Here is a 14,313-nt window from a genome sequence, read left to right on the forward strand (position 1 = left end):
ACCAAAACAGGAGAAATCTCCCTCCTTTTCCAGACTGTTCTCATGGACCAAAACAGGAGAAATCTCCCTCATTTTCCAGACTGTTCTCATGGACCAAAACAGGAGAAATCTCCCTCCTATTCCAGACTGTTCTCATGGACCAAAACAGCAGAAATCTCCCTCCTATTCCAGACTGTTCTCATGGACCAAAACAGCAGAAATCTCCCTCCTATTCCAGACTGTTCTCATGGACCAAAACAGCAGAAATCTCCCTCCTATTCCAGACTGTTCTCATGGACCAAAACAGGAGAAATCTCCCTCCTTTTCCAGACTGTTCCGATGGACCAAAACAGCAGAAATCTCCCTCCTTTTCCAGCAGCTGCTGAAATCAATGAGCACGCTGCGGAGCTCAGACAGGCAACCATGCAGGCAACCAGAGGAAAACAGGCGGTAGCGAGCTAACTCTCCAGGATTATGTCTAGGCTATATCACTGACCCGTCTATTAAAATCATACGGAAGCTAACGAGTGAACTGTTTGACATTATTTGGCAGAGTGCAGGGCTAACTGACATGCCTGAATAAACCAGGGTTTTGGGTCATCATTGACATGTCATAATTTAAAACACAAGGGACTAACGACTGAACAGTTCCTGTGTATACGGCAGGGGAGATGGATTGGAAGGCAAGCCTAGGTCTATGACTGGGATAAGGAAACTGTCATTTGAAAACATTCAGAGGCTTACAGAGAAATAGGCTCTATAAATAGACTTATGACAAAGACTGTTTAAAGGCGTTTTCAACCACAGAGATGTACAAATTGATATGAGTTCAGTATAGGCCTACTTTTTCCCAACATGATTCATGTCTCAGCTCTGGCTTCAACTTCATTGCAGAATGTGTCATTTTATTTTAAAATAGGCTACTATTGTGAGTAGTAGGCCGAATGTTTGTCCATTTCTCCACATTTCTAGGACCACTTCCTTCCACACAACACACTGGAACCTCCCTCTTAGATTTCAACACAAAGCCTTACAGTCTTCTACTCTCCGGATATCAATAAGAAAAATAACACCGGAGCAGGAAGTGTGTGTGCTAACAGAGAGCAGCCATAGAACTGGGGCAGTTCAGTTCAAAACACTGTTTCCCAGACAGAAAGGTTGGGTGCAACAGGAACAGCCTGTTGATGATTTACATAGCAGCAGTACAGGTCATATACAAATCATTTCTCCCAGACAGGAAATTAGTTAACCTTTCACGAGCCTCTACCCCGGGTCCGGGAGCACCCCCCCCCCCCCCCACACACTGATTAGCATCGCTAGCATAGCGTCACAATTAAATAGTAGCATCTAAATATCATTAAATCACAAGTCCAAGACACCCAATGAAAGATACAGATCCTGTGAATAAAGCCACCATTTCAGATTTTTAAAAATGTTTTACAGGGAAGACACAATATGTAAATCTATTAGCTAAACACGTTAGCAAAAATCACCATTTTTCTTTGTCCACCATTTTCTCTCAACACCAGTAGCTATCACCAATTCGGCTAAACTAAGATATTGATAGCCACTAACCAAGAAAAAACCTCATCAGATGACAGTCTGATAACATATTTATGGTATATGATAGGTTTTGTTAGAAAAATGTGCATATTTCAGGTATAAATCATAGTTTGCCATTGCAGCCAGCATCACAAATCTCACCAAAGCTCCTAGAATTACTACATAGAGCAACGTGTATTACCAATTTACTCATCATAAAACATTTCTTAAAAAAATACACAGCACATAGCAATGGAAAGACACAGATCTTGTGAATTCAGACAACATTTCAGATTTTCTAAGTGTTTCACGGCGAAAACACAATAAATCGTTATATTAGCATACCACATATGCAAACGTTACCCGAGCACTATTCAAGCCAAAGAGAGCGATATCGTTATCATCGCCAAAACATATTAATTTTTTCACTAACCTTCTCAGAATTCTTCAGATGACACTCCTGTAACATCATATTACAACATACACATAGAGTTTGTTCGAAAATGTGCATATTTAGCCACCAAAATCATGGTTAGACAATGACAAAAGTAGCTCAGCTGGTCAGAAAATGTCGTGCACCATATTAGAAAGTGATCTAGTCTTATACATAAATACTCATAAACTTGACTAAAAAATACAGGGTGGACAGCGATTGATAGACAATTTAATTCTTAATACAATCGCGGAATTACATTTTTTAAATTATCCTTACTTTACAATACAGGTTGCGCCAAGCGAAGCTATAGCAAACAATAGCAAACAAAATGGCGGCACAGGCGTTAACATTTTTCGACAGAAACACGATTTATCATCATAAATTGTTCTTACTATGAGCTGTTCTCCCATCAGAATCATGGGCAATGAATCCTTTCTTGGGTCTAATCTTCTTTTGGTCGAAAGATGTCCACTTGTTCGTCGAAATGCCCACTAACGTACAACCGGGACCCCGAAACGTGCCCGGAGCTTCAAAGTCTATTACAAAGCAATGCCCCAAAATCGCACTAAACGGATATAAATTGCTATAAAACGGTTTAAATTAACTACCTTATGATGTTTCTAACACCTATAACGAGTAAAAAGATGACCGACGCTATATTACTGGCTAAACCAAGGCTTGGAAAAGGGCCAGTCAGATATCCTTCTTGCGTTGAGCGCACAGTACAAAGGAACGCTACTTCCGGTATTTGGTGATTTATAGAGCCAATGATTGCGCAATCGACCCCATTCAAAGCGTCATCACGCACTGACACCCAGGGGAAGACGTAAGCAGTGTCTGTTTCTCCATAGCATTTACAGTGAGCTTTAAACTGACTCCAGATCAGTGGCCAAAATGTTTGAAATCTGACTCCCTATCATGAAAAGTGCTGTAGAAGGAGTTCTGTTTCACTCAGAGACAAAATTCCAACGGCTATAGAAACTAGAGAGTGTTTTCTATCCAATAATAATAATAAAATGCATATTGTACGAGCAAGAATTGAGTACTAGGCAGTTTAATCTGTAGAGGAAATTATGCTAATGCGAAACAGCACCCCCTATAGTTGCAAGAAGTTAAGTGAAAAAATAAAATCTTGGAATGGCAATATTGAAAATAAAAAGAAATCTGAAAAATGGCTACTATAGCATGTAGGCTAAGGCTAGTCTTCATCACCTAATGTCACAGTTTGACATGCTTTAGGGACACTTCCCAGGATTCATCACCTAATGTAACAGTTTGACATGCTTTAGTGACACTTCCCAGGATTCATCACCTAATGTCACAGTTTGACATGCTTTAGGGACACTTCCCAGGATCTATCACCTAATGTCACAGTTTGACATGCTTTAGGGACACTTCCCAGGATTCATCACCTAATGTAACAGTTTGACATTGAACAATGTGGCTGATTAAACTCAACTCCACAATGTACGATGGAGTTGAGCGGCGACTAGAGTGGGTGGACAGGAGAGCCGACGTAACAAAATTAAGTTATCAAAAACGCCTGATTTCAGCATCCAAAGAACAGCCTGTAATTACACACGACATTGGTCTACTGATTTCAGCATTGGTCTGTGTAATTGTGGGCTATTCTTTGGGTGCTGAAAAAAAAAAAAAGTCACCACTTTATTTCAGCACCCAAAGAATAGCCCATCGTAAGTTGGTGGATATGGAGTTTAGCTGTCTATGAACAAGGTAGCCATAGAGCTAAACACGGTGGTTCTGAGGTAGCCTAAAGGCTGGTTCACAGATTAAAGTGTTCAGTCAACCTATCTAGGCCTATCCAGAGGGCAACCCAAGCTGCTCATCCCAGTCTGAACAATGAGGCTCTGGTGTGTGCTGCTGCTGTCTGAAGCGATTCCAGGTGGCCCTTTAGCTGACTCAGCATGTTGCTGCACCATGGCAAACTGCCTGATCATCTGTAGAGGACATCTGAGAGGGTTTAAAACGTGGTGACGTTGCTACCCGTCCTTATGGAAGTCACGCTTTAGGCTAAAGCAGACAGCAGTCGCTAGGCTATATATGTTTGCTAGGCCAATATATCATAGAATAGGGCTTTATTTGGTATTTCATGAGGATCCCCATGAGCTGTTGCAAAAGCAGCAGCTACTCTTCCTGGGGTCCACACAGAACATGAAACACAATACAGAATACAGAACATTAAATAGACAAGAACAGCTCAAGGACAGATTTTTATTTTATTTTTTAGGCACAAGTAGCCTACACACACCATCTAGGTGAACTAGGGGAGAGGTGTTGTGATTTCTGTTTTTTGAAACATGGTTTGCTGTTTATTTGAGCAATATGAGATGGAACGGAGTTCGATGCAATAATGGCTTTATATAATACTGTACGCTTTCTTGAATGGTGTGTTAACGTGTTACTGAGATGGTTATGATAAACACCTCTCTAGGCGTTGAATGATCTGATCACCTGAACAGCACAACTGTGTTTGCAACCCGTAAGCATATGTCTTGAATAAAGCTCAGAGGAATTAGGCTACTTTGTTAGGTTGGCCTATTACCAAAATAAAATATTATTTAGGCTATTGGAGGAAATCCTGTGGAATAATGAATTTTATGCCCCAAAGAAGCTTGTGACGCAAAGCTCGATTTAGACTTGAACGAATGACTACCAAAGCCAAATGTAGGCTCTCTCTCTGTAAAAAAAGCTGTTTTATAAAGAATGGGTTTTAATGAAACGGAACATGATAAAGACTAAAAGAACCAACAAATCATACAATAATTCTGGCAAAGGTTTAGGGCAGCTAAAACGCATAAAGCACTTTTGTGCTAAAATATCAAAATCAGACAATGTGTAAGGTATGCTTTTGCTACTGCTGATTGTTAATTCACCCTATAGCAGAGGCTGAAAAACACAAACAGCAACCCTCACTGGTTATGGAAGTGGCAAGCAAATGCATCCTGTTTTTCAGACAGTCAGATGTAGGGCTGGGCGATACGATTACCAGACTTCGTAGCCACCTGTTTACGGCACAATTTGCACCGAACATTGCTCTGCTCTTTGTCGGACTTCAAAATGCCACTTCCAAATTACTGAAATAGTTTAAGCCTTTTTATCAATCATTTCTTTGCTGGAAGCTGCTCCTTCTCCATGGCTATCACTGTCACTGTTTTCGCCTACATCACTCATTTAGTGGTTAATAATGGCTCCTCCATCACTCGAGGTGCTAAGTGGTTCTTAGTGGGCGTATACCTCTCCACGTGCATATTGTCACTTCTCCGCACGTTCCTGCTGCGTCACAGAGGTGAAATGGACTGCAGTATCTAATTATTCTATATCCACATTATCGAAATGAATCTAAACGTTTTTATATCAATATTGAGGGAAGTAATTACTTCGATAATTATTGATATATCGCCCAGCCCTAGTCAGATGTAGTACAAAACTGAGCGGAGGACGTTTGTGGATTAGCTAAGACTTTACACACCCCACCCCAGTCCCCTTTCTGCCAGCTGGAGCGGCAAGGGGAGAATTTTGGGCGGGGAAACTATGCAGATATTGTTTGCGACGAGACAATAGTTTACTTCAAATTGTCTTTTGCACTCTGTCCATAAAGCTACATGTTAATAAGGTCAAACATTACTCAGCATAATATATGGCTTCTATGGAATGTTTAACAAAGTTCTCCGAGTAATTGATTAGTCATGGTTCAGCAACCGCTCTACAGAAAACAATATCATGCATTGCTCCAATTAGGCTACAGAATTGTAGGTATGATTCTTTAGCTTTTCAAACTGCCTGAGGCCAAACAAGGGTCAAGAGGAAGTTTAGCCTACTCGGTTCAGTCATTTCCAGGTACAAATGGTCCATATTCACAAAACCCATCTGCCATAACAGTGACAGCACTGACTGAAGAAATTATGCAACAAGATGCCTTGCATTCCAACTAAAACAAAGCACACAGGCAGACATCAAAATGCCCCGCTCCCAGCTGTCCACGTATATCTAACAACAGGCATCGTTTCACAATGGATCAGGGACAGTAATGGATCAGGGGATGAAGGAATCTCTCAGGCTGGTCTGGGCACAACATAAAAATGCCAAGTTATCAGGTGGTCCAGTCAGCTAGTTATGTTCCCAATTGTACTTCACTGTTTTTATTTCTGACAACTTTTACTCCACTACATTCATCAAGAAAATAATGTACATTTTACTCCATACATTTTCTCCGAGACCCAAAAGCACTCGTTACATTTTGAATGCTTAGCAGGACAGTAAAATGGTCCAATTCACACACTTATCAGGAGATTATCCCTGGTCATCCCTACTACTTCTGATTTGGTGGACTCACTAAACACAAATGCTTTTTGTAAAGATGTCTGAGTGTTGGAGTGTGCCCCTGGCTATCCGTAAATGTAATGTATAGGGTGGCAGGTAAACACAGCGGTTAGAGCCTTGGGCCAGTAACCGAAAGGTCGCTGGTTCGATTACCTGAGCTGACAAATCTGTCGATGTGCCCTTGAGCAAGGCATTTAATCCCAATTTGCTCCAGGGACACTGTACTATGGCTGACACTGTACTATGGCTGTAAAACAACACATTTCACTGCACCTATCTGGTGTATGTGACAATATAACTTTGAAAGCAATGGAATTTAAGTCATGAATAAGGGTTAGCGCAATGCCCGTGCTAAACGGAGAGCTGTTTGAATTCAACAGGTTATCAGAAACTATTTTGAAAGTAGCGTGTCGTTATTTTGGAGTAGGGTAGATTTAAACTCAGCAAAAAAAGAACCATCCCATTAATTCATAAAAATCCAAATAACTTCAGTTCTTCATTGTGAACAATTAATGAACATTCACCTGTGGAACGATCGTTAAGACACTAACAGCTTACAGAAGGTAGGCAATTAAGGTCACAGTTATGAAAACTTAGGACACTAAAAAGAGGCCCTTCTACTGAATCTGAAAAACACCAAAAGAAAGATGCCCAGGGTCCCTGCTCATCTGCGTGAACGTGCCTTAGGCATGCTGCAAGGACACATAAGGACTGCAGATGTGGCCAGGGTAATAAATTGCAATGATCGTACTGTGAGACGCCTAAGACAGCGCTACAGGGAGACAGGAGGGACAGCTGATCGTCCTCGCGGTGACAGACCACGATTAACAACACCTGCACAGGATCGGTACATCTGAACATCACACCTGCAGGACAGGTACAGGATGGCAACAACAACTGCCCGAGTTACACCAGGAATGCACAATCCCTCCATCAGTGCTCAGACTGTCCGCAATAGGCTGAGAGAGGCTGGACTGAGGGCTTGTAGGCCTGTTGTAAGGCAGGTCCTAAACAGACATCACCGGCAACAGCGTCGCCTATGAGCACAAACCCATCGTCGCTGGACTAGACAAGACTGGCAAAAAGTGCTCTTCACTGACGAGTCGCGGTTTTGTCTCACCAGGGGTGATGGTCGGATTCGCGTTTATCGTCGAAGGATTGAGCGTTACACCGAGGCCTGTACTTTGGAGCGGGATCGATTTGGAGCTGGAGGATCCGTCATTGTCTGGGGTGGTGTATCACAGCATCATCGGACTGAGCTTGTTGTCTGCAGGCAATCTCAACGCTGTGTGTTACAGGGAAGACATCCTCCTCCCTCATGTAGTAACCTTCCTGCAGACTCATCCTGACATGACAATGCCATGAGCCATACTGCTCTGTAAGTCGCTCTGGATAAGAGCGTCTGCTAAATGACTTAAATGTAAATGTAAATGCTTGTTCTGTGCGTGATTTCCTGCAAGACAGGAATGTCAGTGTTCTGCCATGGCCAGCGAAGAGCCCGGATCTCAATCCCATTGAGCACGTTTGGGACCTGTTGGATCAGAGGGTGAGGGCTAGGGCCATTCCCCCCAGAAATGTTCGGGAACATGCAGGTGCCTTGGTGGAAGAGTGGGGTAACATCTCACAGCAAGAACTGGCAAATCTGGTGCAGTCCATGAGGAGGAGATTAATGCAGCTGGTGGCCACACCAGATACTGACTGTTATTTTTGATTTTGACCCCCCCCCCCCCCCCCCCCCCCCCTTTGTTCAGGGACACATTATTCAATTTCTGTTAGTCACATGTCTGTAGAACTTGTTCACTTTATGTCTCAGTTGTTGAATCTTATGTTCATACAAACATTTACACATGTTAAGTTTGCTGAAAATAAAATGCAGTTGAGGACGTTTCTTTTTTTGCTGAGTTTATGAACATGCAAAGGTCGGATTAAGCAGCCAGCTAAATAACATTAGCTAGCACCTATATCAATTAGCAAATTATCTCGCTAACTACTAGTTAGCACAATAGCTAGCTAGTTGTCTGGCTCACTCATTAGTAGGACTTTAGCTTTCGAAAACCTTTCTCAGTGGTTATTGACAATATAGTCAAGTGACCCCTCTAACAATGGAAATAAATGTCCTCAAAGATGGAAGGCAAGCAGGAGGAGGCGAGAACAGGTGGGACCCTTCTAGCCAATGAGGGCAGATACGTGTGAACTAGGGTTGGGCAGTATCCAGATTTTCATACCGTTTCTGTACCATACCAGAGTATACGGTATTACTGGAAGTACACACAAGAGGCACTATTATTTATTTTATACACAAAACAATTTAGGCAGCATTGATCTTGATCCAGGCAGGGATTAATTGGTTACAGCAGAGACAAGAAGCTTGATCTTGTCATCTAGCCACTTAGCTAGAAAGTTCACAAAACAAATTAAAAGCTTGAGCCCTGAGCTGGACATAACTATAGATGTGCCAAATAAATTAACTTCTAAGCAGTGGAGGAGCATGCACCCCCGCAAGGCGTGGTGCCCACAACCCCCATTAAGAGAGGAAATCATACCGTTGGCATGTCTAAATACCCCGGTGTACAGTATATCACCCAAGCCTAGTTTGAACAGGCCATTAATAGAGGACTCAAAATATATCACAATATTATTTATGCGCTTAGTTGGCTGTACCTGCACCAATACTTTTCCTTCAAAATGTCTGTAGTGTATGAACGGTTTGGCCTACAAACTTATGAACCACTCTATGAAAATGGGAGACTAACGAACACGACCGAGTTTGTGAGACCCCTACAAGTGTCACGGAACTCATCTGAAGGTAACCCATACAAACGAATTGAAGTATAGCGGAAGTTGTGCCAACAACAATATGAGGTTAAATGGTAAAAAAAAAAAAAAAAAATATATATATATATATATATACACACACACACACACACACATATATATGTCCTGAGCTTTCTTACATATCTTAGATATTGGACACTTCAATATCTTATTACTTGTGATTTATTATTATTTGCCATCTATGAATTTGTTTTTCGATGCTTCTCTATGGGTTATATCAATATTTTATCAAAGATTTTTTGGGATACCTAAAGGGGTCCTAAAATTCAAAATCAAATAGCTAAATGAGCCAAGGTACGACCAAAGTAAAACAATTCCGTATGTTAGCTTAGTACCCCCCGGTGTTGGTTGGTTGTAAATGTGTATGTAGACCTTTTTTGGAAGTATATACCGACCATAACGGGAGTAAATTAAGTTAGTTGCTCAGCGAAACTCCATATTTGGTGATCAACGAAAGTATGTTGACGTTATAAGCTTGCAGAGCTTTCGGGGCGTTAATACTTAACGCACAGATACAGCAGGTTCAGTTATCGATGAATGAGTTAGCGGCACTCATGTCACGCTCATGACCAGAACCATTAAATTACAGAAAATAACTCCGTATTTGGAAGTTTTATGGTTATTATTTGATACATTGAAATTGTAATTTGGCAAGTGTTAGTTAATGGACTAAGGTAGCTAACTAGCTAACGCACCATGCATGAAATCAGATTTGGGCTAACACGAGTAGGCTAGCTAAGTTAGCAATATCACTACCTGCGGCTTATTCAATCCATGTGAACTCGCTTGACGGTGAATGATTCTGCGTCGCTAACGTTGGCTACCATTTTCAGCCACTATCGTTTCTTTATTAGCCACAAAACGGTTTTTAAAAGTTGACCGGTCACTTACACTTACCAGTGATTTCTTCGAATACAACTTTTGAATGGGAGATCCGACGTCTTTGCACCCCGATAGCGCCACTTTCACCCCCAACTTTCAATGGTACAACAACAAGTGTACCCCTCCCTCCAACGCAGTAAAAATCGTATCTTCCATACACAAATGTCATTGGTTAGTATGTAGGACCCGTACGATATCGACCAATAAAACATAAATTAGCTTCCTCTTTGGCCAATAGTGACGTTGAAACAGTATTGTGGGCGTGGTTCACTGTACTGCTGAAATTAAACCGGAAAATTGTTAAAAATAATTACATGATACTGGAGTGTAAGAGGTTGGAATTCATTTTTAATATTGTTAAATCTAGATTTTTCATGTTTCTATATTTCCTATCTGTATATGTGATTAAGGTACTCATAAAATGGCAAGATGTTGACCTATACGAATTATATTTTAAAATTTAGCAGTATTATATACGTTTTAAGAAGACACCACATTGCCATGGATTCACAGCTCTGGGGAAATTCGAATCCACTGTGTAAAGTAATACTTCCTTTGTGCAATGCCAACTCTATAATCAGGCTTTATAAAGATTGATTGATGTGCTCACAGGCATGTCAGAACATAGGCAGAGAACATGCCCCCAGGGTTGCGATTTACAATGCAACATTCTCCACTATGGACATAAAAAATGACATTAACAGCCTTTGAGAAATATCAAGGCCATAGAGCATAACAGCTTGCCTCTCCAAGAAACGTATGTTGCCTACTGTAACACTTATCAACCTCGTACACCTAATACCATGCATTCATTACAAACCATTATTATTTGAGGCATCGGATCCTTGAAGTTGATGACATGACATGACAGATTTGTAGAGCCAGTATGATGGCCATCCTTGCAATAGAGAGTTGTTAGAGTGAGCTTACAGTGCCCGGGGACTTAAATACAACAGTATGTGTAGTCAGTTGGCGTATGTCTTACCTGGCCTTGAATAGGAGGACATTTCGTTATTTGAATGATGGGACAATGTGCATAGTTCATATCTTATCATACTCTGCTATATGTCTTGCTGTCCCTGGCATGTCTAGTGTCACCTGTGGATAATGCACATACAGTGGCTCAGACGTTGGCCAGTTGTAGATAAATTCCACCAGAGGGCAGTCATTTAATACATACTGACCGATGGAAGGTGAGGGGTTACTTTGAGGCACAGGCACTGCATACTTGTCTATGTTTACGTCAGTGGCAAATGTAAATCTTGGTGGGGCAAAAAAAATAAAACTGTTTAAGATGCATGCCAGCAAAGTCATTATACAACACAACACTAAACAATACATTAATTGCACTATAACGGTGACAAACAGTGCCCACAAACTATTAGGGCCTACATAAAGCTGTCTCTACAGCAGTTCCAACACCTTACCGCTGCTACACCTGGCTATCAGCCAGTGGTGTAAAGTACTTAAGTAAAAATACTTTAAAGTACTACTTAAGTCGTTTTTTAGGTACCTGTACTTTACTTTACTATTTATAGCTTTGACTAGTTTTACTTGACTACATTCCTAAAGAAAATAATGTACTTTTTACTCTATACATTTTCCCCAACATCCAAAAGTACTCATTACATTTTCAATGCTTAGCAGGACAGTAAAGAGGTCCAATACACTCACGAACATCCCTGGTTATCCCTACTGCCTCTGATGTTTCGTTTGTAAATGATGTCTGTGTTGTAGTGTGCCCCTGGCTGTCTGTAAATGATGTCTGTGTTGTAGTGTGCCCCTGGCTGTCTGTAAATGATGTCTGTGTTGTAGTGTGCCCCTGGCTGTCTGTAAAAGATGTCTGTGTTGTAGTGTGCCCCTGGCTGTATGTAAAAGATGTCTGTGTTGTAGTGTGCCCCTGGCTGTCTGTAAAAGATGTCTGTGTTGTAGTGTGCCCCTGGCTGTCTGTAAATTATGTCTGAGTGTTGTAGTGTGCCCCTGGCTGTCTGTAAATGATGTCTGTGTTGTAGTGTGCCCCTGGCTGTCTGTAAAATATGTCTGTGTTGTAGTGTGCCCCTGGCTGTCTGTAAATGATGTCTGTGTTGTAGTGTGCCCCTGGCTGTCTGTAAATGATGTCTGAGTGTTGTAGTGTGCCCCTGGCTGTCTGTAAAATATGTCTGTGTTGTAGTGTGCCCCTGGCTGTCTGTAAAATATGTCTGTGTTGTAGTGTGCCCCTGGCTGTATGTAAAAGATGTCTGTGTTGTAGTGTGCCCCTGGCTGTCTGTAAATGATGTCTGTGTTGTAGTGTGCCCCTGGCTGTATGTAAAAGATGTCTGTGTTGTAGTGTGCCCCTGGCTGTCTGTAAATGATGTCTGTGTTGTAGTGTGCCCCTGGCTGTCTGTAAAAGATGTCTGTGTTGTAGTGTGCCCCTGGCTGTATGTAAATGATGTCTGAGTGTTGTAGTGTGCCCCTGGCTGTCTGTAAAAGATGTCTGTGTTGTAGTGTGCCTCTGGCTGTCTGTAAAATATGTCTGTGTTGTAGTGTGCCCCTGGCTGTCTGTAAAAGATGTCTGTGTTGTAGTGTGCCCCTGGCTGTATGTAAATGATGTCTGAGTGTTGTAGTGTGCCCCTGGCTGTCTGTAAATAAATAAAAAAAACGGATTTTCTTATTATAATCATTTTGAAATGATTTGTACTTTTACTTTAGATACTTAAGTATATTTTTGCAAATATATTTACTTTTGATACTTAAGTATATTTAAAACCAAATATTTTTTGACTTTTACTCAAGTAGTATTTTTCTGGGTGACTTTCATTTTTACTTGAGTTATTTTCAATGAAGTTATCTTTACTTTTACTCAAATATGACAATTGTGTACTTTTTCCACCACTGCTATCAGCGGAGCCTTGTCTGGCAGCTAAACAGTTCGTTCAGCCTCATTTACTGCCTTTTTAAAGCACATAGCTGATGTGGCTGACTTGCTGACTTGCTGAAACAAATGTGGTTTCTACTGACAGTTGAGATGTACAAACTATGGCATAAGGGGACAATGAGCAGATAAGAGGCAATCCGTCTTTTCGATTAAGACATTAATGAGCGAGCTAGGACGGACGTAGTCAATATAACTATTTGTTCAGGACTTTTGAAATGTACAGCGAGAGAATTCAGAACATGTGACCTCTTACAGTATCCTCCCTGTACACCAAGTCAGAACCGTAGGATAAATAAAGGGGGCATATAAGCAGACAATGAATGCTCTTACAATATTCAATGATTACATTTCTATAAAACAGGCTATACACAACACCACCAAGTCTGAACAGTACACAAAATTATGAGGGGAAAAGGGACCAAATTATTAGGGTGAGACACATGGGCTACTTACAGCTTACTAAATAACATACACTTAGTATTACTTTATGAGCTGCAGTATACTTATCTCCCTGGCATATTACATCATTTATGCAGCAGCATACAAGAAATTTTTGGACTCACCTTGTTGTGCTGTGCTCACTTGAACAGGAAGGTGGCGAGGCAGTCCTTCGTGGGCAAATTTTGTCATGAAACTTTGTCATCAAAGTCTGTCATTCTCTGGATTTATGGTGCTTTCAAAACAACTGGGAACTCGGGAAATAAACAAGGTTGAATCCACTGGGATTCTCTGCCTCTAACCCTATTACAGGGGCTGAGTCACTGGCTTACTGGTGCTCTTTCATGCCGTCCCTAGGAGGGGTGCGTCACTTGAGTGAGTTGAGTCACTGACGTGATCTTCCTGTCTGGGTTGGCGCCCCCCCTTGGGTTGTGCCGTGGCGGAGATCTTTGTGGGCTATACTCGGCCTTGTCTCAGGATGGTAAGTCGGTGGTTGAAGATATCCCTCTAGTGGTGTGGGGGCTGTGCTTTGGCAAAGTGGGTGGGGTTATATCCTTCCTGTTTGGCCCTGTCCGGGGGTATCATCGGATGGGGCCACAGTGTCTCCTGACCCCTCCTGTCTCAGCCTCCAGTATTTATGCTGCAGTAGTTTATGTGTCGGGAGGCTAGGGTCAGTTTGCTATATCTGGAGTACTTCTCCTGTCTTATCCGGTGTCCTGTGTGAATTTAAGTATGCTCTCTCTAATTCTCTCTTTCTCTCTTTCTTTCTCTCTCGGAGGACCTGAGCCCTAGCACCATGCCTCAGGACTACCTGGCATGATGACTCCTTGCTGTCCCCAGTCCACCTGGCCGTGCTGCTGCTGCAGTTTCAACTGTTCTGCCTGCGGCTATGGAACCCTGACCTGTTCACCGGATGTGCTACCTGTCCCAGACCTGATGTTTTCAA

General features: G+C 41.8%; 1 protein-coding gene across 3 annotated transcripts in view; it reads right to left on the minus strand.

Annotated features, from left to right (window-relative positions):
• Window positions 1-10,158, minus strand: part of LOC129825394 (CYFIP-related Rac1 interactor A-like) — a 52,683-nt gene extending 42,525 nt beyond the window's left edge. For 2 of the 3 annotated variants that reach the window (XM_055885482.1, XM_055885480.1), the window contains exon 1: window positions 10,031-10,158. The gene's annotated coding sequence lies outside the window, so the exon portion shown is untranslated. Of the gene's footprint in view, window positions 1-10,024 lie in introns of all 3 variants that reach the window. The other variant, XM_055885481.1, reaches the window with a different exon arrangement.
• Window positions 10,159-14,313: the final 4,155 nt, after the last annotated feature.

Source organism: Salvelinus fontinalis, chromosome 27 (genome assembly GCF_029448725.1).
Source record: "Salvelinus fontinalis isolate EN_2023a chromosome 27, ASM2944872v1, whole genome shotgun sequence".
Classification (NCBI taxonomy): domain Eukaryota; kingdom Metazoa; phylum Chordata; class Actinopteri; order Salmoniformes; family Salmonidae; genus Salvelinus; species Salvelinus fontinalis.